At 43.7% G+C, this 21480-nt stretch overlaps 3 pseudogenes; 2 read left to right on the top strand and 1 right to left on the bottom strand.

Moving 5' to 3' along the window:
* Nucleotides 1–4380: 4380 nt before the first annotated feature.
* On the bottom strand, nt 4381–4499 carry LOC134897174 (5S ribosomal RNA; annotated as a pseudogene).
* A 6070-nt stretch (nt 4500–10569) lies between these two features.
* Nucleotides 10570–10688, top strand: LOC134897173 (5S ribosomal RNA; annotated as a pseudogene).
* Nucleotides 10689–16827: 6139 nt separating this feature from the next.
* Nucleotides 16828–16946, top strand: LOC134897172 (5S ribosomal RNA; annotated as a pseudogene).
* Nucleotides 16947–21480: the final 4534 nt, after the last annotated feature.

Genomic DNA, 21480 nt, shown 5'->3' with positions numbered 1-21480 from the left:
AAGAAGAGCCCACCTTCCTCGTGGAATGGGCTTTCACTGATTTAGGATGCGGCAGTCCAGCCGCAGAATGTGCAAGCTGAATCGTACCACAGATCCAGCGAGCAATAGTCTGCTTTGAAGCAGGTGCACCCAACTTGTTGGGCGCATGCAGGATAAATAGCGAGTCAGTCTTTCTGACGCCAGCTGTCCTGGAAACATACATTTTCAGGGCCCTGACTACGTCCAACAACTTGGAAGCCTCCAAGTCTTTAGTAGCCGCAGGCACCACAATAGGTTGGTTCAAATGAAAAGCTGATACCACCTTAGGGAAAAACTGGGGACGAGTCCTCAATTCTGCCCTATCCATATGAAAAATCAGATAAGGGCTTTTACATGACAAAGCCGCCAATTCTGATACACGCCTGGCCGAAGCCAAGGCCAACAACATGACCACTTTCCACGTGAGATATTTCAATTCCACGGTTTTAAGTGGCTCAAACCAATGAGACTTTAGGAAATCCAACACCACGTTGAGATCCCAAGGTGCCACTGGAGGCACAAAAGGGGGCTGAATATGCAGCACTCCCTTAACAAAAGTCTGAACTTCAGGCAGTGAAGCCAGTTCTCTTTGAAAGAAAATCGATAGAGCCGAAATCTGGACTTTAATGGAACCCAATTTTAGGCCCATAGTCACCCCTGACTGTAGGAAGTGCAGGAAATGGCCCAGCTGAAATTCTTCCGTTGGGGCCTTCCTGGCCTCACACCACGCAACATATTTTCGCCAAATGCGGTGATAATGGTTCGCGGTCACTTCTTTCCTAGCTTTAATCAGCGTAGGAATGACTTCCTCCGGAATGCCCTTTTCCTTCAGGATCCGGCGTTCAACCGCCATGCCGTCAAACGCAGCCGCGGTAAGTCTTGGAACAGACAGGGCCCCTGCTGCAGCAGGTCCTGTCTGAGCGGCAGAGGCCATGGGTCCTCTGAGATCATTTCTTGAAGTTCCGGGTACCAAGCTCTTCTTGGCCAATCCGGAACAATGAGTATAGTTCTTACTCCTCTTCTCCTTATTATCCTCAGTACCTTTGGTATGAGAGGAAGAGGAGGGAACACATAAACCGACCGGACACCCACGGTGTCACTAGAGCGTCCACAGCTATCGCCTGAGGGTCTCGACCTGGCGCAATATCTTTCTAGCTTTTTGTTTAGGCGGGACGCCATCATGTCCACCTGTGGCCTTTCCCAACGGTTTACAATCAGTTGGAAGACTTCCGGATGAAGTCCCCACTCTCCCGGGTGGAGGTCGTGCCTGCTGAGGAAGTCTGCTTCCCAGTTGTCCACTCCCGGAATGAACACTGCTGACAGTGCTAACACGTGATTTTCCGCCCATCGGAGAATCCTTGTGGCTTCTTCCATCGCCGTCCTGCTTCTTGTGCCGCTCTGTAAGTTTACATGGGCGACTGCCGTGATGTTGTCTGACTGGATCAGTACTGGCTGGTTTTGAAGCAGGGGTTTTGCCTGACTGAGGGCATTGAAAATGGCCCTCAGTTCCAGAATATTTATGTGTAGGGAAGTCTCCTGACTCGACCATAGCCCTTGGAAGTTTCTTCCCTGTGTGACTGCCCCCCAGCCTCGAAGGCTGGCATCCGTGGTCACCAGGACCCAGTCCTGTATGCCGAATCTGCGGCCCTCTTGAAGATGAGCACTTTGCAGCCACCACAGCAGAGACACCCTGGTCCTTAGAGACAGGGTTATCAGCCGATGCATCTGAAGATGCGATCCGGACCACTTGTCCAACAGGTCCCACTGAAAGATCCTTGCATGGAACCTGCCGAATGGAATTGCTTCGTAGGAAGCTACCATCTTTCCCAGGATCCGCGTGCAGTGATGCACCGACACCTGTTTTGGTTTTAGGAGGCCTCTGACTAGAGATGACAGCTCCTTGGCCTTCTCCTCCGGGAGAAACACTTTTTTCTGTTCTGTGTCCAGAACCATCCCCAGGAACAGTAGACGTGTCGTAGGGACCAGCTGTGACTTTGGAATATTTAGAATCCAGCTGTGCGGTTGTAGCACCTCCCGAGATAGTGCTACCCCGACCAACAACTGCTCCCTGGACCTCGCCTTTATCAGGAGATCGTCCAAGTACGGGATAATTAAAACTCCCTTCTTTCGAAGGAGTATCATCATTTCGGCCATTACCTTGGTAAAGACCCTCGGAGCCGTGGATAGACCAAACGGCAACATCTGGAATTGGTAATGACAATCCTGTACCACAAATCTGAGGTACTCCTGGTGAGGATGGTAAATGGGGACATGCAGGTAAGCATCCTTGATGTCCAGTGATACCATGTAATCCCCCTCGTCCAGGCTTGCAATAACCGCCCTGAGCGATTCCATCTTGAACTTGAATTTTTTTATATATGTGTTCAAGGATTTCAAATTTTCGGTACCACAAACATTGTGGAATAGTAACCCCGTCCTTGTTGAAGTAGGGGCACTTTGACTATCACCTGCTGGGAATACAGCTTGTGAATTGCCTCTAGCACTGCCTCCCTGCCTGAGGGAGTTGTTGGCAAGGCAGATTTGAGGAAACGGCGGGGGGGAGACGTCTCGAATTCCAGCTTGTACCCCTGAGATACTACTTGAAGGATCCAGGGATCCACCCGTGAGCGAGCCCACTGATTGCTGAAGTTTTTGAGACGGGCCCCCACCGTACCTGGCTCCGCCTGTGGAGCCCCAGCGTCATGCGGTGGACTTGGAGGAAGCGGGGGAGGACTTTTGCTCCTGGGAACTGGCTGTATGCTGCAGCTTTTTCCCTCTACCTCTGCCTCTGGGCAGAAAGGACGCGCCTTTAACCCGCTTGCCCTTATGGGGCCGAAAGGACTGTACCTGATAATACGGTGCTTTCTTTGGCTGTGAGGGAACATGGGGTAAAAATGTAGACTTCCCAGCTGTTGCTGTGGAAACGAGGTCCGAGAGACCATCCCCGAACAACTCCTCACCCTTATAAGGCAAAACTTCCATGTGCCTTTTAGAATCTGCATCACCTGTCCACTGCCGAGTCCATAACCCTCTCCTGGCAGAAATGGACATTGCACTTATTTTAGATGCCAGCCGGCAAATATCCCTCTGTGCATCTCTCATGTATAAGACTGCGTCTTTAATATGCTCTACGGTTAGCAATATAGTGTCCCTGTCTAGGGTATCAATATTTTCCGACAGGGAATCTGACCACGCAGCTGCAGCACTGCACATCCATGCTGAAGCAATAGCTGGTCTCAGTATAATACCTGTGTGTGTATATACAGACTTCAGGATAGCCTCCTGCTTTCTATCAGCAGGTTCCTTTAGGGTGGCCGTATCCGGAGACGGTAGTGCCACCTTCTTTGACAAGCGTGTGAGCGCTTTATCCACCCTAGGGGATGCTTCCCAACGTGACCTATCCTCTGGCGGGAAAGGGTACGTCATTAGTAACCTTTTAGAAATTACCAGTTTCTTATCGGGGGAAGCCCACGCTTCTTCACACACTTCATTTAATTCCTCAGATGGAGGAAAAACTACTGGTAGTTTTTTCTCTCCAAACATAATACCCTTTTTTGTGGTACCTGGGGTAACATCAGAAATATGCAACACATTTTTCATTGCCTCAATCATGTAACGTGTGGCCCTATTGGAAGTTATATTAGTCTCATCATCGTCGACACTGGAGTCTGTATCCGTGTCGACATCTGTGTCTGCCATCTGAGGTAGCGGGCGTTTTAGAGCCCCTGATGGCTTTTGAGACGCCTGGGCAGGCACAGGCTGAGAAGCCGGCTGTCCCATATTTGGTATGTCGTCAAACCTTTTATGCAAAAGGAAAATTGGGTTAAGGATGCCGCACAAGAGTAAATGATGTTGCATGAGTAGATAATTAATGTAAGTTTCCAAGAAAACCGACCAACCGAAAAAACTTTCGGAATTAATCACCATCTACCATTAAACTGTCAAAGTTGTGGGTAGAGAAAAGGAGGGTGATTGTCGATGGTGCTCCCATGGGTCTATTACATCGGTAATAAAGAGAAGAGAGAAAAAGAAAAAGAAACCCTTGTTGGGAGCACTCACTCTTGGAAACAATGGAGAATTAGATAATACTTGATAAATTAGGTATTTAAAACGTAACTTTTAATTATTTATGGGTAAAATACGGAGTACACCCTGTTTTGTTGTTTAAAATGTAATTAAATAAACGTGAATCATTGGTTTCGAATTACCGCTGTGAATATATAGGTAAAAACATGTATATATATATAAGGCCAAAAAATTGCAAAAGAAGGTTCGGCATGAAATATGGCAAAATCAAGGAATGTGCCCACCAGGTATTGTTTTTTAGGTTAGTGCAATAATCTGAGTATTGCCGTCAAGTAAAACCTACAACACCAGGTATTCCTTAGTGGTCAACCACCTAAGTACTGACCAGGCCCAACACCGTATTGCTTCCAAGATCGGACGAGATTGGGCATGCGCGGTGTGGTGTGGTAGTAGATTTCGGTTTGAACAGCTGGTATGCAGCTATCAACTACAACACAGACCTGGTTCTTGAAATGGGCAGATAGCCTCTTAGAGAAGAGACATATGTTTGACCATCATTGCACCGAATTGTATTCCAAATATATAGGTATACTAAGGTTTAAATCATATGATCAGTCGGTTTTGCCAAACTGAGCCGCCTGCATGTTGCTTTTGATTGTGTGTGCTATGCAACATAAATCCCAATGGATTTTTCACACGTAATAGGGCATAAGAAAACCCTTGTTGTACTGATGACACGCCAACAAAAAAAACATTAAATAATGAAAGTAATGTAATGTCATTAAGGCTGAAAATTATTCAAAAATATCTTTATCAGCTGTACAGACAGACTGGCAGATAAATAAATAGGGAATGTATTGCAAAAGACACAAACCCTCCTGCCCACACTTAGGCTAAACGGAACCTTAGAGCCTGAAACGCCGCATGCTGTCTGTGTGGCAATCTTGTTGCCAAAATAAACCACTGAACATGTATCCACTGAATCTCCACAATAAATTAATCAAAAATATGGCATGCCGAATATAATTTGTGCTTCATTGGCAATTGTATATACAATCATTCATGTGCTCATATTTAAGATATCTGTGGGGAAAAAAAAGGAATTATGCTGCTGAATATGCAGGAATAAATAAGTGGCAACATATATGTTCCAATTGCTGCAGCTATAGTGGATGACAGTTTGTAGCTATTTTGTAATGTGTCTGCCCAAAATTGACACAGAAAAAAGTACAAATAAAGATAAGCTGTGTATTGATAGCACTTATGAAACAGATTGTTCCATATGTTGTAGATGTGCCTTATATAACTGGCATAATTTGCCGAAAAAAATTGAGGACCAGTGCACCTGTTGTTTAAATTACATAAGTGCGTGGCAGGAGAGCGGGAGACGTGAAAGTGCAGGATATAACTATAAGTGATACTTAGAGCCGTCTGTCGTCTGTCTCCTGTACTGCTGTGTGCCGCTGTCAGTGCCGCGTTCAGCTCGAGTTAACGAGCTGTGAAGATCTGCGGCTTGCCCAGTCTCCTCTCCTGCCGGTCTGCTGGTCACGTGAGCGCGCTCACCGTGACCACGTCCAACTCCCCTACGTACGTTTCACAACGAGCTTGTTCACGGGTAGTGTGAACACTGAAGGTGCAGACCCGGTTTTTAAGTCTGCTGAGATAATTGGTAATTGGCTACAGAGTTTAATAATTGTAGCAATGATTACCTCTGGGTCTGGCTGTTTGAAAAGAGCTGCAGTGAAAGCTCAAGGAATGTCCTGCATGTATCAATATGAATAGTGAATAGATGGCCTGCAACATATGCGATGGGAAATTCTGAATATAGTATATTTGAAATTTGTTTGGTGAATATAACAGAATGAGGAAAAATTGTTGTGTAATTAAGCACATATGTGCCGGGAAAAAGAAGAGTATTAAGGTGTGGATAAGATAGATAAATGAAAAAATATAGATAATTAAATAATTAAATAAATATATATATATGAATAAGTAATAATAACTAATAATGGTAAAAGATATGAATATATATGAATAAATATAATTGAAAACTAGGAGTTTGAGGAAAAAGTGGGTGTATAAGAATTAATGTGGCAAATGCAAATTGGTAGTGTTAAAAATAGATAGTGTTAAAAAAACTGTTGGGGGGGGGGGGGTTTGGGGGAAAGAAAAGGGGTGGGGGGGGGTTGTTTGTTGTGATGTTAATGGGGAAAAGGGGTGTGTATGTTAGTGAGGTGTTGGAAATATGATTAATGGGGAAGAAGAGTGAATATGTTAATGAGGTGTTGGAAGGGAAAAAAACGTGGCATGAGAGATGATAGTGTTGAATGCAATGGTGTGTGAGAGGAACGGGGGTCTGGGGTGCCCTGCATTGTGCAGGTTGTATAGTAAAAATAGATTGTGAAAAGTATAAATAGAAAGGGGGAGGACGGAAGGAAAATAGAGGGGAGGGTGAAAAGGAGAAGGGGGGGGGGTTTGAAAAAAAGGGGGGGGCGTGGAGGAAAAAAAAAGGGGGGGGGGGACTGAAGGATAAATAAAAAGAGGCTATGAGAGAAAGAGATAGTGATGTGTGATAGTGTGGTCCCTACTAGGCTAGTTATTAGTTATTATTTAATGGTAATATGGTTTAATGGTAATATGGTCAAGTTGAAAGAAAGGCGCCATAATTAATGGTTTCATTGAGTCCTTGGGGATGTAGTGAGTTTAGTCTAAAAGTCCACTCACATTCCTTCCGTAAAAGGGTATTGGTCAAATCTCCTCCTCGTATACCCAGTTTAACTTGCTCAAGTCCACAGACCTTAAGTTCATTCCACCGGCCTGCATGTTTAGAGACAAAATGTCGTGCTACAGAGGTGATTTGCTTCATTTTTTGTAGATCTTTTGTCGCATTGCGAATAGATCCAACGTGTTCCAGAATTCTTTGCTTGAATGCTCTGGTCGTCATGCCAACGTATCTTTGTCCACATGTGCATACTATGCAATAAATCACTCCTTCTGTTGAGCAGTTAATGAAATGTCTGATTTTAATGTCTTTGCCATAGCGGTCCTGAATGTTGTCAGTCTTAAGAATATATTGACAGGCTTTACAATGACCACATGGATGTGTGCCGATCGTGGGTTGTAATTTGCCTCGTGTTGTTTGGAAATGGCTGGACACCAGTCTATCTTTCAAGTTTCTCGATCTCCTCCAGCTCATGGATACTTGTGGTCCAAGTTTTTGAGATAAAGTGGGATCCAAATGGAGAATTCCCCAGTGTTTTTGAATGGCTTGTTTTACCTGACGCCACTCTTGGCAGAAACCCCCTACAAACCTGATATTCTTGTCTTGTTGTGGTTTTTGTTTCTTTTCAAAGATAAGATGTTCTCTCTGGATATTCTGGATGTTTCTACTGGCTTTCTTGATTGAAGTGTTACTGTATCCCCTTTCTCGTAATCTCTTCGAAAGTTCTTTGCTTTGATCCTCGAAGTCTTGATCATTGGAGCAGTTCCTTCTTAAACGGAGATATTCCCCCTTGGGTATGTTTGTAATTGTTGGGGGAAAGTGGGAGCTAGTTTGGTGTAGCAGAGTGTTTGAGGATGTCTCCTTTCTATATAGTTTTGTTGAGAGCATTTTGTTTACATCTTTATAGATCAGTACATCCAAAAATGGGAGTTCATCCTGACTGATTTGGTGGGTAAGTCGAATATTGAGGTTGTTGTTGTTAAGATGTTCTATAAACAGGAGAAGCATCTGTACATCACCTTCCCATATCATCAGAATATCATCGATGTACCTTACCCACATGATGATATTGGATGTGAAAACATCATTGCTGTCCGTGAACACAAATTCGCGTTCCCACCATCCTAAAAAGATATTCGCATACGTGGGGGCACAAGCTGCCCCCATAGCGGTGCCCCTGGTCTGTAAAAAAAATCTGTTATTGAAGGTGAAGAGATTGTGACTGAGTATGAACTGGAGTAGGTCGGCAAGGAACACATGGAATTTTTCCATGCCTTCCATGTTCATAAAATAATTAACGGCTTCAAGTCCTCTGTCATGATCAATTGAAGTATACAGTGCCTCAACGTCCAAAGAGACTAAGTATTGGTTTGTTTCCAGTTTAACATCATGAATCTTGCGAAGAACATCTGTGGTGTCTTGGACAAAGGAAGGGAGACCCAGAACGTGGTGTCGTAGATGTAGATCGACAAAGATGCTGGCTTTTTCGGTTAAAGATCCTATCCCAGATACGATTGGTCTTCCTGGTGGTTGCCTCATATTCTTATGTATCTTGGGGAGCATGTAGAAAGTAGGGATGCTGGGATGTGTTGTCTGGAGATATTGATATTCTGAAGATGTTATGGTCCCTTCCGCATGAGCATCGGTGAGAATCCGGTTGAATAGTGTCTTGTAATTTTCCATAGGGTTCAGTAATACTCTTTGATAACAAGTTTGGTCTTATCCTTCAGTCCCCCCCCCCCGCTTTTTTTTTCCTCCACGCCCCCCCCCTTTTTTTTCAAACCCCCCCCCCTTCTCCTTTTCACCCTCCCCTCTATTTTCCTTCCGTCCTCCCCCTTTCTATTTATACTTTTCACAATCTATTTTTACTATACAACCTGCACAATGCAGGGCACCCCAGACCCCCGTTCCTCTCACACACCATTGCATTCAACACTATCATCTCTCACGCCACGTTTTTTTCCCTTCCAACACCTCATTAACATATTCACTCTTCTTCCCCATTAATCATATTTCCAACACCTCACTAACATACACACCCCTTTTCCCCATTAACATCACAACAAACAACCCCCCCCCACCCCTTTTCTTTCCCCCAAACCCCCCCCCCCCCAAACAGTTTTTTTAACACTATCTATTTTTAACACTACCAATTTGCATTTGCCACATTAATTCTTATACACCCACTTTTTCCTCAAACTCCTAGTTTTCAATTATATTTATTCATATATATTCATATCTTTTACCATTATTAGTTATTATTACTTATTCATATATATATATTTATTTAATTATTTAATTATCTATATTTTTTCATTTATCTATCTTATCCACACCTTAATACTCTTCTTTTTCCCGGCACATATGTGCTTAATTACACAACAATTTTTCCTCATTCTGTTATATTCACCAAAACAAATTTCAAATATACTATATTCAGAATTTCCCATCGCATATGTTGCAGGCCATCTATTCACTATTCATATTGATACATGCAGGACATTCCTTGAGCTTTCACTGCAGCTCTTTTCAAACAGCCAGACCCAGAGGTAATCATTGCTACAATTATTAAACTCTGTAGCCAATTACCAATTATCTCAGCAGACTTAAAAACCGGGTCTGCACCTTCAGTGTTCACACTACCCGTGAACAAGCTCGTTGTGAAACGTACGTAGGGGAGTTGGACGTGGTCACGGTGAGCGCGCTCACGTGACCAGCAGACCGGCAGGAGAGGAGACTGGGCAAGCCGCAGATCTTCACAGCTCGTTAACTCGAGCTGAACGCGGCACTGACAGCGGCACACAGCAGTACAGGAGACAGACGACAGACGGCTCTAAGTATCACTTATAGTTATATCCTGCACTTTCACGTCTCCCGCTCTCCTGCCACGCACTTATGTAATTTAAACAACAGGTGCACTGGTCCTCAATTTTTTTCGGCAAATTATGCCAGTTATATAAGGCACATCTACAACATATGGAACAATCTGTTTCATAAGTGCTATCAATACACAGCTTATCTTTATTTGTACTTTTTTCTGTGTCAATTTTGGGCAGACACATTACAAAATAGCTACAAACTGTCATCCACTATAGCTGCAGCAATTGGAACATATATGTTGCCACTTATTTATTCCTGCATATTCAGCAGCATAATTCCTTTTTTTTCCCCACAGATATCTTAAATATGAGCACATGAATGATTGTATATACAATTGCCAATGAAGCACAAATTATATTCGGCATGCCATATTTTTGATTAATTTATTGTGGAGATTCAGTGGATACATGTTCAGTGGTTTATTTTGGCAACAAGATTGCCACACAGACAGCATGCGGCGTTTCAGGCTCTAAGGTTCCGTTTAGCCTAAGTGTGGGCAGGAGGGTTTGTGTCTTTTGCAATACATTCCCTATTTATTTATCTGCCAGTCTGTCTGTACAGCTGATAAAGATATTTTTGAATAATTTTCAGCCTTAATGACATTACATTACTTTCATTATTTAATGTTTTTTTTGTTGGCGTGTCATCAGTACAACAAGGGTTTTCTTATGCCCTATTACGTGTGAAAAATCCATTGGGATTTATGTTGCATAGCACACACAATCAAAAGCAACATGCAGGCGGCTCAGTTTGGCAAAACCGACTGATCATATGATTTAAACCTTAGTATACCTATATATTTGGAATACAATTCGGTGCAATGATGGTCAAACATATGTCTCTTCTCTAAGAGGCTATCTGCCCATTTCAAGAACCAGGTCTGTGTTGTAGTTGATAGCTGCATACCAGCTGTTCAAACCGAAATCTACTACCACACCACACCGCGCATGCCCAATCTCGTCCGATCTTGGAAGCAATACGGTGTTGGGCCTGGTCAGTACTTAGGTGGTTGACCACTAAGGAATACCTGGTGTTGTAGGTTTTACTTGACGGCAATACTCAGATTATTGCACTAACCTAAAAAACAATACCTGGTGGGCACATTCCTTGATTTTGCCATATTTCATGCCGAACCTTCTTTTGCAATTTTTTGGCCTTATATATATACATGTTTTTACCTATATATTCACAGCGGTAATTCGAAACCAATGATTCACGTTTATTTAATTACATTTTAAACAACAAAACAGGGTGTACTCCGTATTTTACCCATAAATAATTAAAAGTTACGTTTTAAATACCTAATTTATCAAGTATTATCTAATTCTCCATTGTTTCCAAGAGTGAGTGCTCCCAACAAGGGTTTCTTTTTCTTTTTCTCTCTTCTCTTTATTACCGATGTAATAGACCCATGGGAGCACCATCGACAATCACCCTCCTTTTCTCTACCCACAACTTTGACAGTTTAATGGTAGATGGTGATTAATTCCGAAAGTTTTTTCGGTTGGTCGGTTTTCTTGGAAACTTACATTAATTATCTACTCATGCAACATCATTTACTCTTGTGCGGCATCCTTAACCCAATTTTCCTTTTGCATATTGTATACAACTAGAAATAGTTTTCTTAGGAATACCAGCACGGAATATTTGATAACGAACAATTTTCCAGTAACTACAGCCTTTCAGTACACCAACGGGCATAGTCCCATACATCATTAACATGAGCTTCAGTTTAAAGCAGGAATTGTCCTACAAACATAGGAATAGAGAAAACTTAGATGAAATTTTTCCAAGCAACGTAGTAGATACAGAACCACATACCAACTGGGAATCTGATTTTGTACAACTCAAACAATTACTGCACAAACAAATAAGAACCAGTTGGGACCTCACTACATTAGAGAACTACCTTAAGAACAAAATTGCACCACGCGGCCTTAGACCAAAAGTTTTTCCCACTTTCAGCCTGGCCAGTGAAAATCTTAAAACTGATTGGGACAACTGTCTCCTCAAATGCTCCATGGAACTCATGGGCATTTTGATTAAACACAACCATCTCATACTCGAGGGCTGTGAACGTGACCTGGACGATTTAAGTAAGAAATTGGAGCCCTGGGAGAAAGATACACAATTTCAACGCTGTTTCGAGAAAAACAAACAAGACCTTCTAACATACGAACAAACCATCATCGACAGAAAAAGAAATAAATTTGCTAGAGATAAAAAGGACTTTGCATCGGGCAAAATATTCAAGTGGAATAAGCCCTCCTGGCAATCGCGACCCCCTAGAAACCCTGAACACTACTCTTCATCAGATATAGAGACATCTGGAACTGAAGATATTCCGGAATATATCCCCAACGCATCAGTAACCACAAACTTCAGAGGTGAGAGTAACAGTTCCTCCCAATATCATCAACAGCATTTTTTAGGGGATCCCCCCAGGGGAAGGGGATCAAGGCACCCAGCAAACGAAAGACAAGGAGGGGGCGCAAGAGGAGGAAGAGGCCGTCAACAACAGTGGGATCAACTACCACCGAGAAGACAACCAGTACGGAATTCACGCAGAAGGTAACTTCAGTCTTCCCAATACCAACGGATACTTCTTCACAACTCAAGATTATCAACCTCTCAGCACACATTTTAGATCACGATCAAATCCAAGTCCTGAGCAAAGGTCTCTCCTATTCACCAACCGAAAAGTTCAACAGATTCAAATGGGAAAAAGATTTAAAACTTTTTTGCAGGAAGTTACTTCTTACTAAATTTCATAATAAAATAGCTACTTCCAAAACTGACGGTACACAATCTTATCAGACAGAAACAGGTGACAACATGAATACATCAGATCTTTCTGGACTTGAACTGGAAGCATTGGAAGCTCTACAATCTTTGGATACAGAATCAACACCAACCACAGACTCCCAGTGGGAAGTCAGTACGAGGGTCATTTGTAAGAAAAGGTCTACGTTTTTCCCAACAGAGCAGACGAGCCCAGAAGTACAGATATTCACCAAATTAGTGTCTCAAGAACTTGACCATATACATCTTCGGAAGACCAGAAGTCTGTACAATTCCAATCTATCCAGGAAGGAACTTAATGCTCTCAAAGAGATTGAATCATGGCAAGATGTCATTATAAAGCCATCTGATAAAGGGGGAAACGTGGTGGTATGGCCCCGCGAACAGTATATACAGGAAGCCTATCGACAGTTGGAAGACCAAACTTGTTATCAAAGAGTATTACTGAACCCTATGGAAAATTACAAGACACTATTCAACCGGATTCTCACCGATGCTCATGCGGAAGGGACCATAACATCTTCAGAATATCAATATCTCCAGACAACACATCCCAGCATCCCTACTTTCTACATGCTCCCCAAGATACATAAGAATATGAGGCAACCACCAGGAAGACCAATCGTATCTGGGATAGGATCTTTAACCGAAAAAGCCAGCATCTTTGTCGATCTACATCTACGACACCACGTTCTGGGTCTCCCTTCCTTTGTCCAAGACACCACAGATGTTCTTCGCAAGATTCATGATGTTAAACTGGAAACAAACCAATACTTAGTCTCTTTGGACGTTGAGGCACTGTATACTTCAATTGATCATGACAGAGGACTTGAAGCCGTTAATTATTTTATGAACATGGAAGGCATGGAAAAATTCCATGTGTTCCTTGCCGACCTACTCCAGTTCATACTCAGTCACAATCTCTTCACCTTCAATAACAGATTTTTTTTACAGACCAGGGGCACCGCTATGGGGGCAGCTTGTGCCCCCACGTATGCGAATATCTTTTTAGGATGGTGGGAACGCGAATTTGTGTTCACGGACAGCAATGATGTTTTCACATCCAATATCATCATGTGGGTAAGGTACATCGATGATATTCTGATGATATGGGAAGGTGATGTACAGATGCTTCTCCTGTTTATAGAACATCTTAACAACAACAACCTCAATATTCGACTTACCCACCAAATCAGTCAGGATGAACTCCCATTTTTGGATGTACTGATCTATAAAGATGTAAACAAAATGCTCTCAACAAAACTATATAGAAAGGAGACATCCTCAAACACTCTGCTACACCAAACTAGCTCCCACTTTCCCCCAACAATTACAAACATACCCAAGGGGGAATATCTCCGTTTAAGAAGGAACTGCTCCAATGATCAAGACTTCGAGGATCAAAGCAAAGAACTTTCGAAGAGATTACGAGAAAGGGGATACAGTAACACTTCAATCAAGAAAGCCAGTAGAAACATCCAGAATATCCAGAGAGAACATCTTATCTTTGAAAAGAAACAAAAACCACAACAAGACAAGAATATCAGGTTTGTAGGGGGTTTCTGCCAAGAGTGGCGTCAGGTAAAACAAGCCATTCAAAAACACTGGGGAATTCTCCATTTGGATCCCACTTTATCTCAAAAACTTGGACCACAAGTATCCATGAGCTGGAGGAGATCGAGAAACTTGAAAGATAGACTGGTGTCCAGCCATTTCCAAACAACACGAGGCAAATTACAACCCACGATCGGCACACATCCATGTGGTCATTGTAAAGCCTGTCAATATATTCTTAAGACTGACAACATTCAGGACCGCTATGGCAAAGACATTAAAATCAGACATTTCATTAACTGCTCAACAGAAGGAGTGATTTATTGCATAGTATGCACATGTGGACAAAGATACGTTGGCATGACGACCAGAGCATTCAAGCAAAGAATTCTGGAACACGTTGGATCTATTCGCAATGCGACAAAAGATCTACAAAAAATGAAGCAAATCACCTCTGTAGCACGACATTTTGTCTCTAAACATGCAGGCCGGTGGAATGAACTTAAGGTCTGTGGACTTGAGCAAGTTAAACTGGGTATACGAGGAGGAGATTTGACCAATACCCTTTTACGGAAGGAATGTGAGTGGACTTTTAGACTAAACTCACTACATCCCCAAGGACTCAATGAAACCATTAATTATGGCGCCTTTCTTTCAACTTGACCATATTACCATTAAACCATATTACCATTAAATAATAACTAATAACTAGCCTAGTAGGGACCACACTATCACACATCACTATCTCTTTCTCTCATAGCCTCTTTTTATTTATCCTTCAGTCCCCCCCCCCTTTTTTTTCCTCCACGCCCCCCCCCCTTCTCCTTTTCACCCTCCCCTCTATTTTCCTTCCGTCCTCCCCCTTTCTATTTATACTTTTCACAATCTATTTTTACTATACAACCTGCACAATGCAGGGCACCCCAGACCCCCGTTCCTCTCACACACCATTGCATTCAACACTATCATCTCTCACGCCACGTTTTTTTCCCTTCCAACACCTCATTAACATATTCACTCTTCTTCCCCATTAATCATATTTCCAACACCTCACTAACATACACACCCCTTTTCCCCATTAACATCACAACAAACAACCCCCCCCCACCCCTTTTCTTTCCCCCAAACCCCCCCCCCCAACAGTTTTTTTAACACTATCTATTTTTAACACTACCAATTTGCATTTGCCACATTAATTCTTATACACCCACTTTTTCCTCAAACTCCTAGTTTTCAATTATATTTATTCATATATATTCATATCTTTTACCATTATTAGTTATTATTACTTATTCATATATATATATTTATTTAATTATTTAATTATCTATATTTTTTCATTTATCTATCTTATCCACACCTTAATACTCTTCTTTTTCCCGGCACATATGTGCTTAATTACACAACAATTTTTCCTCATTCTGTTATATTCACCAAACAAATTTCAAATATACTATATTCAGAATTTCCCATCGCATATGTTGCAGGCCATCTATTCACTATTCATATTGATACATGCAGGACATTCCTTGAGCTTTCACTGCAGCTCTTTTCAAACAGCCAGACCCAGAGGTAATCATTGCTACAATTATTAAACTCTGTAGCCAATTACCAATTATCTCAGCAGACTTAAAAACCGGGTCTGCACCTTCAGTGTTCACACTACCCGTGAACAAGCTCGTTGTGAAACGTACGTAGGGGAGTTGGACGTGGTCACGTGAGCGCGCTCACGTGACCAGCAGACCGGCAGGAGAGGAGACTGGGCAAGCCGCAGATCTTCACAGCTCGTTAACTCGAGCTGAACGCGGCACTGACAGCGGCACACAGCAGTACAGGAGACAGACGACAGACGGCTCTAAGTATCACTTATAGTTATATCCTGCACTTTCACGTCTCCCGCTCTCCTGCCACGCACTTATGTAATTTAAACAACAGGTGCACTGGTCCTCAATTTTTTTCGGCAAATTATGCCAGTTATATAAGGCACATCTACAACATATGGAACAATCTGTTTCATAAGTGCTATCAATACACAGCTTATCTTTATTTGTACTTTTTTCTGTATCAATTTTGGGCAGACACATTACAAAATAGCTACAAACTGTCATCCACTATAGCTGCAGCAATTGGAACATATATGTTGCCACTTATTTATTCCTGCATATTCAGCAGCATAATTCCTTTTTTTCCCCCACAGATATCTTAAATATGAGCACATGAATGATTGTATATACAATTGCCAATGAAGCACAAATTATATTCGGCATGCCATATTTTTGATTAATTTATTGTGGAGATTCAGTGGATACATGTTCAGTGGTTTATTTTGGCAACAAGATTGCCACACAGACAGCATGCGGCGTTTCAGGCTCTAAGGTTCCGTTTAGCCTAAGTGTGGGCAGGAGGGTTTGTGTCTTTTGCAATACATTCCCTATTTATTTATCTGCCAGTCTGTCTGTACAGCTGATAAAGATATTTTTGAATAATTTTCAGCCTTAATGACATTACATTACTTTCATTATTTAATGTTTTTTTTGTTGGCGTGTCATCAGTACAACAAGGGTTTTCTTATGCCCTATTACGTGTGAAAAATCCATTGGGATTTATGTTGCATAGCACACACAATCAAAAGCAACATGCAGGCGGCTCAGTTTGGCAAAACCGACTGATCATATGATTTAAACCTTAGTATACCTATATATTTGGAATACAATTCGGTGCAATGATGGTCAAACATATGTCTCTTCTCTAAGAGGCTATCTGCCCATTTCAAGAACCAGGTCTGTGTTGTAGTTGATAGCTGCATACCAGCTGTTCAAACCGAAATCTACTACCACACCACACCGCGCATGCCCAATCTCGTCCGATCTTGGAAGCAATACGGTGTTGGGCCTGGTCAGTACTTAGGTGGTTGACCACTAAGGAATACCTGGTGTTGTAGGTTTTACTTGACGGCAATACTCAGATTATTGCACTAACCTAAAAAACAATACCTGGTGGGCACATTCCTTGATTTTGCCATATTTCATGCCGAACCTTCTTTTGCAATTTTTTGGCCTTATATATATACATGTTTTTACCTATATATTCACAGCGGTAATTCGAAACCAATGATTCACGTTTATTTAATTACATTTTAAACAACAAAACAGGGTGTACTCCGTATTTTACCCATAAATAATTAAAAGTTACGTTTTAAATACCTAATTTATCAAGTATTATCTAATTCTCCATTGTTTCCAAGAGTGAGTGCTCCCAACAAGGGTTTCTTTTTCTTTTTCTCTCTTCTCGTCAAACCTTTTATGTAAGGAGTCGACACTGTCGCGTAATTCCTTCCACATAACCATCCACTCAGGTGTCGACCCCGCAGGGGGTGACATCACATTTATCGGCATCTGCTCCGCCTCCACATAAGCCTCCTCATCAAACATGTCGACACAGCCGTACCGACACACCGCACACACACAGGGAATGCTCTGACAGAGGACAGGCACCACAAAGCCCTTTGGGGAGACAGAGAGAGAGTATGCCAGCACACACCAGAGCGCTATAATAATACAGGGATTAACTGAATTATTTCCCCTTATAGCTGCTATATAAGTTATACTGCGCCTAAATTTAGTGCCCCCCCTCTCTTTTTTACCCTTTGTAGCTTGATACTGCAGGGGAGAGCCAGGGAGCGATCCTTCCAGCGGAGCTGTGAGGGAAAAATGGCGCCAGTGTGCTGAGGGAGTTAGCCCCGCCCCTTTTTCGGCTGACTTTTCTCCCGCTTTTTTCAGGAATTCTGGCAGGGGTAATTTATCACATATATAGCCCTGGGACTATATATTGTGATGATTTGCCAGCCAAGGTGTTTATATTGCTGCTCAGGGCGCCCCCCCCCCCCCCCAGCGCCCTGCACCCATCAGTGACCGGAGTGTGAGGTGTGCATGAGGAGCAATGGCGCACAGCTGCAGTGCTGTGCGCTACCTTGTTGAAGACCGAGGTCTTCTGCCGCCGATTTTCCGGACCACTTCTTGCTTCTGGCTCTGTAAGGGGGACGGCGGCGCGGCTCCGGGACCGAACGATCGAGGTCTGGTCCTGTGTTCGATCCCTCTGGAGCTAATGGTGTCCAGTAGCCTAAGAAGCCCAAACTATCTCCAGTCAGGTAGGTTCGCTTCTTCTCCCCTTAGTCCCTCGCTGCAGTGAGTCTGTTGCCAGCAGATCTCACTGTAAAATAAAAAACCTAACATATACTTTCTTTCTAGGAGCTCAGGAGAGCCCCTAGTGTGCATCCAGCTCAGCCGGGCACAAGATTCTAACTGGGGTCTGGGGGAGGGTCGTGGTGGGAGGAGCCAGTGCACACCAGTTAGTCTAAAGCTTTCTTTTAGTTGTGCCCAGTCTCCTGCGGAGCCGCTGCCCCCCATGGTCCTTACGGAGTCCCAGCATCCACTTAGGACGTCAGAGAAATTATTAGGAGATCCTCAGACCTAATAATGTTAATCTCACTCCTGCCATTAGGGCACAGCCAGCAGCTGGTGGATAAATGTTGAATGAAGACAAAAGGTATATAAATTCATGTGCACGTATATCCTGTATCATCAACAACCAATCCTCTTACAGATAGATATACAGGAATACTATTTATATAGAAACCTGTATATATAACTGACATAGGCATACAAATAAAGCATAATAGCACCTTCAGGGATAGGCGCAGGTTATTAATTACAGTATGGATCCACACATGTGAGTGAGCAGATAGCAGAGCAGTCAGCCTGACCACAGGGTTATGTGAGGGTCACAAGCATGGGACACAGGATGAAGAGGACGCTGTCCGTGAGAGCTTACAGCAGCAGCTGATGCTGTTTAATTGACTGGTCGCATCCTGTGTGACCAGGTCAGATAAAGCACTTGCTGGTGTGGTGGCATCTGATGCGCCAATGCCAGGCAAGTGGTTAATTAGAGATATCCAAGATAATGCCATAAACAGTGTTTTGTCCTTAATTGAGATTATCCCTGATATATACTGCAGGAGTAAAAAACAACGTAACAAAAATCTTGTTTTAAACAATAAGTGAAATCACACTTCCCTAAGGTCAGTCATGCAAAAGACAACAGGGGCCTCAAACCAGAAATAACCAGTCTTGGCTGGTCTGGATGGCTGTGTGAGGTCATGCAGTGAGCAGTAGCGACTCTTGCCACGGGCAAGCAGGCTTTTTGCCCGAGGTGCCGCTACCCTGAGGGCGCTGCCGCCGCCATGGCAAGAGCCGCTACTAATCCACACTCCCCGGCTGCAGCGACCGCCGTGTGCGCCCGCTGCAGCCGGTGTCGCTGACTGTTGCTAAAGGTCAAAATTGACCCCTAGTGTCAGTGCAGCCCATAGAGAGGAGCCGACAGCCGGAGACAGCAGCAGCGGTCCGGAAGCAGGAGCGAGGCTGGAAAGTATTGTTTTTTGTTTTTTTAGGGCTTCAAAGCGGCGCTACTACAGGGGGAACATACTGGGGGCACAGCTACAAGGGGCACAGCTACCGGGAGCAGATATATAGGGGGCACAACTACAGGGGGCACTGCTACAGGGGGAACAGCTACTGGGGCAAATCAACTGGGGGCACAGCTACAGGGGGCACAGCTACTGGGGGCACTACTACAGGGGGCATTACTACAGGGGGCACTACTACAGGGGGCACTGCTACAAAGGGCACAGCTACAGGGGGTACTGCTACAGGGGGAACAGCTACTGGGGGCAAATTAACTGGGGGCACAGCTGCTGGGGGCACAAATACTGGGGGCACAACTACTTTGCTCATTGTAAGGGCTTGTATTTTAAAGTGTTGCTTGGATTTGTAAGTGTATGTGAGTTGGAATCAGCAAAAGCAGGAGCTGGAAGCAGAGTGAAAAGGAGGTGCAGTGAGCTGGAACAACTGCAACTGCTAAGTGGAGTATCTGTGCCGCAGGAGAGGTGCCACTCAGAGGGGGCACAGGAGTACTATGGCTGCATAAAAGCGAAGGACCAAGAACCGCACAAAGATAGATAAGTATAAGCCAGCTTACTTATTGTATAAGTGAGTGTTTGCCTAGATTGTTTGTCTTCTACTTTTTCTTTTTGCTTCTTTTTCTTTGAGAGTAACAGGGAGTTAGACCTTACAAACAATATGGGAGGGGCTGTGATTGGGGACCTCACTTGCATGTCGTGCAAGATGTATGCACACCTGGAGCTACCGGCCCAGTGTGATTACATCTGCATGAGGTGTGTGCGAACGGTTGCCCTGGAAGCCCAGATAACTGATCTAGAGCAAGCCGTTACGCGACTGAGGGAGATTCACAATCTCGAGCGAAGTTTAGACAGAACGGTGGAGGAGTTGCGGGAGGGGTCACTGGTAGAAGAGGATGATGATCAGGTAGCCAGCTGGGTCACAGTTAGAAGGAAGAAAAAGAGCGGGAGGCTCGACATCTCCGAACTATCAAACCCGAACAAATTTGCCCGACTGGACGAGGAATCGGAGGATGATAGTGAAGAAATGACGGTGCCGGAGGAGACTGCTCCTTCTAGCATCCAGAGGAGCGGTCCCTCTGGCGCAGTTGGGATAAAACATAGTGAGGTACCTAGTCAGATGGTGGTGGTAGGGGATTATATCATCAGGAAGGCAGATAGGGCAATCTGCTACCGGGACCGTGATCGCCGTACAGTCTGTTGTCTCCCGGGTGCTCGGGTACGGCACATCGTGGACCGGGTAGATAGATTGTTGGGAGGGGCTGGGAAAGACCTGGCGGTCTTGGTGCACGTTGGCACCAATGACAAAGTTAGCGGAAGGTGGGATGTCCTTAAGAAAGACTATAGGGACTTAGGAAACAAACTTAAGGCAAGGACATCTAAGGTAATATTCTCCGAATTATTACCCGTGCCACGCGCTAGACCAGGGAGGCAAAGGGAGATAGGGAGGTAAATGTGTGGCTTAGGGATTGGTGCAGGAAAGAGGGGTTTGTGTTCCTGGAACACTGGGCGGACTTCTCAGTCAGGCGCCATCTCTTTTGTAGTGACGGATTGCACCTGACTGAGGAGGGGGCAGCGGTGCTGGGGGGAAGGATAGTTAGAAGGTTGGAGGAGATTTTAAACTAGGAGCCTGGGGGGAGGGTTTAGCTAGAAACTACGGGTCATGCAGTGAGAAGTAAACGAAATGGGGGAGAAGTTGGGGGGAGGGTAAGAGCAGGCGGTAAGGTTACTAACATGGGTACTAAAAGAGATTTTACCAAAGCACTAACCCATGACGATTACAGGTCATCATTGCTACATAAGGTGAAAGATGTCCCTAACACAAGGGAAAATACTTATCTTAGTTGTATGTATGTAAACGCTAGAAGCATTACTGGTAAAAAGGGCGAACTAGAAATACTTGCAGCAAGCAAACAGTATGATATTATAGGCATTACTGAAACTTGGTGGGACGAATCTCATGATTGGACAGTCAAGCTAGAGGGCTATACACTGTTTAGGAGAG

Source organism: Pseudophryne corroboree, chromosome 3 (assembly GCF_028390025.1).
Source record: "Pseudophryne corroboree isolate aPseCor3 chromosome 3, aPseCor3.hap2, whole genome shotgun sequence".
Taxonomy (NCBI): Eukaryota; Metazoa; Chordata; class Amphibia; order Anura; family Myobatrachidae; genus Pseudophryne; species Pseudophryne corroboree.
Note: the sequence above shows the minus strand (reverse complement) of the source record. Positions and strands in the feature narration are given on the sequence as shown.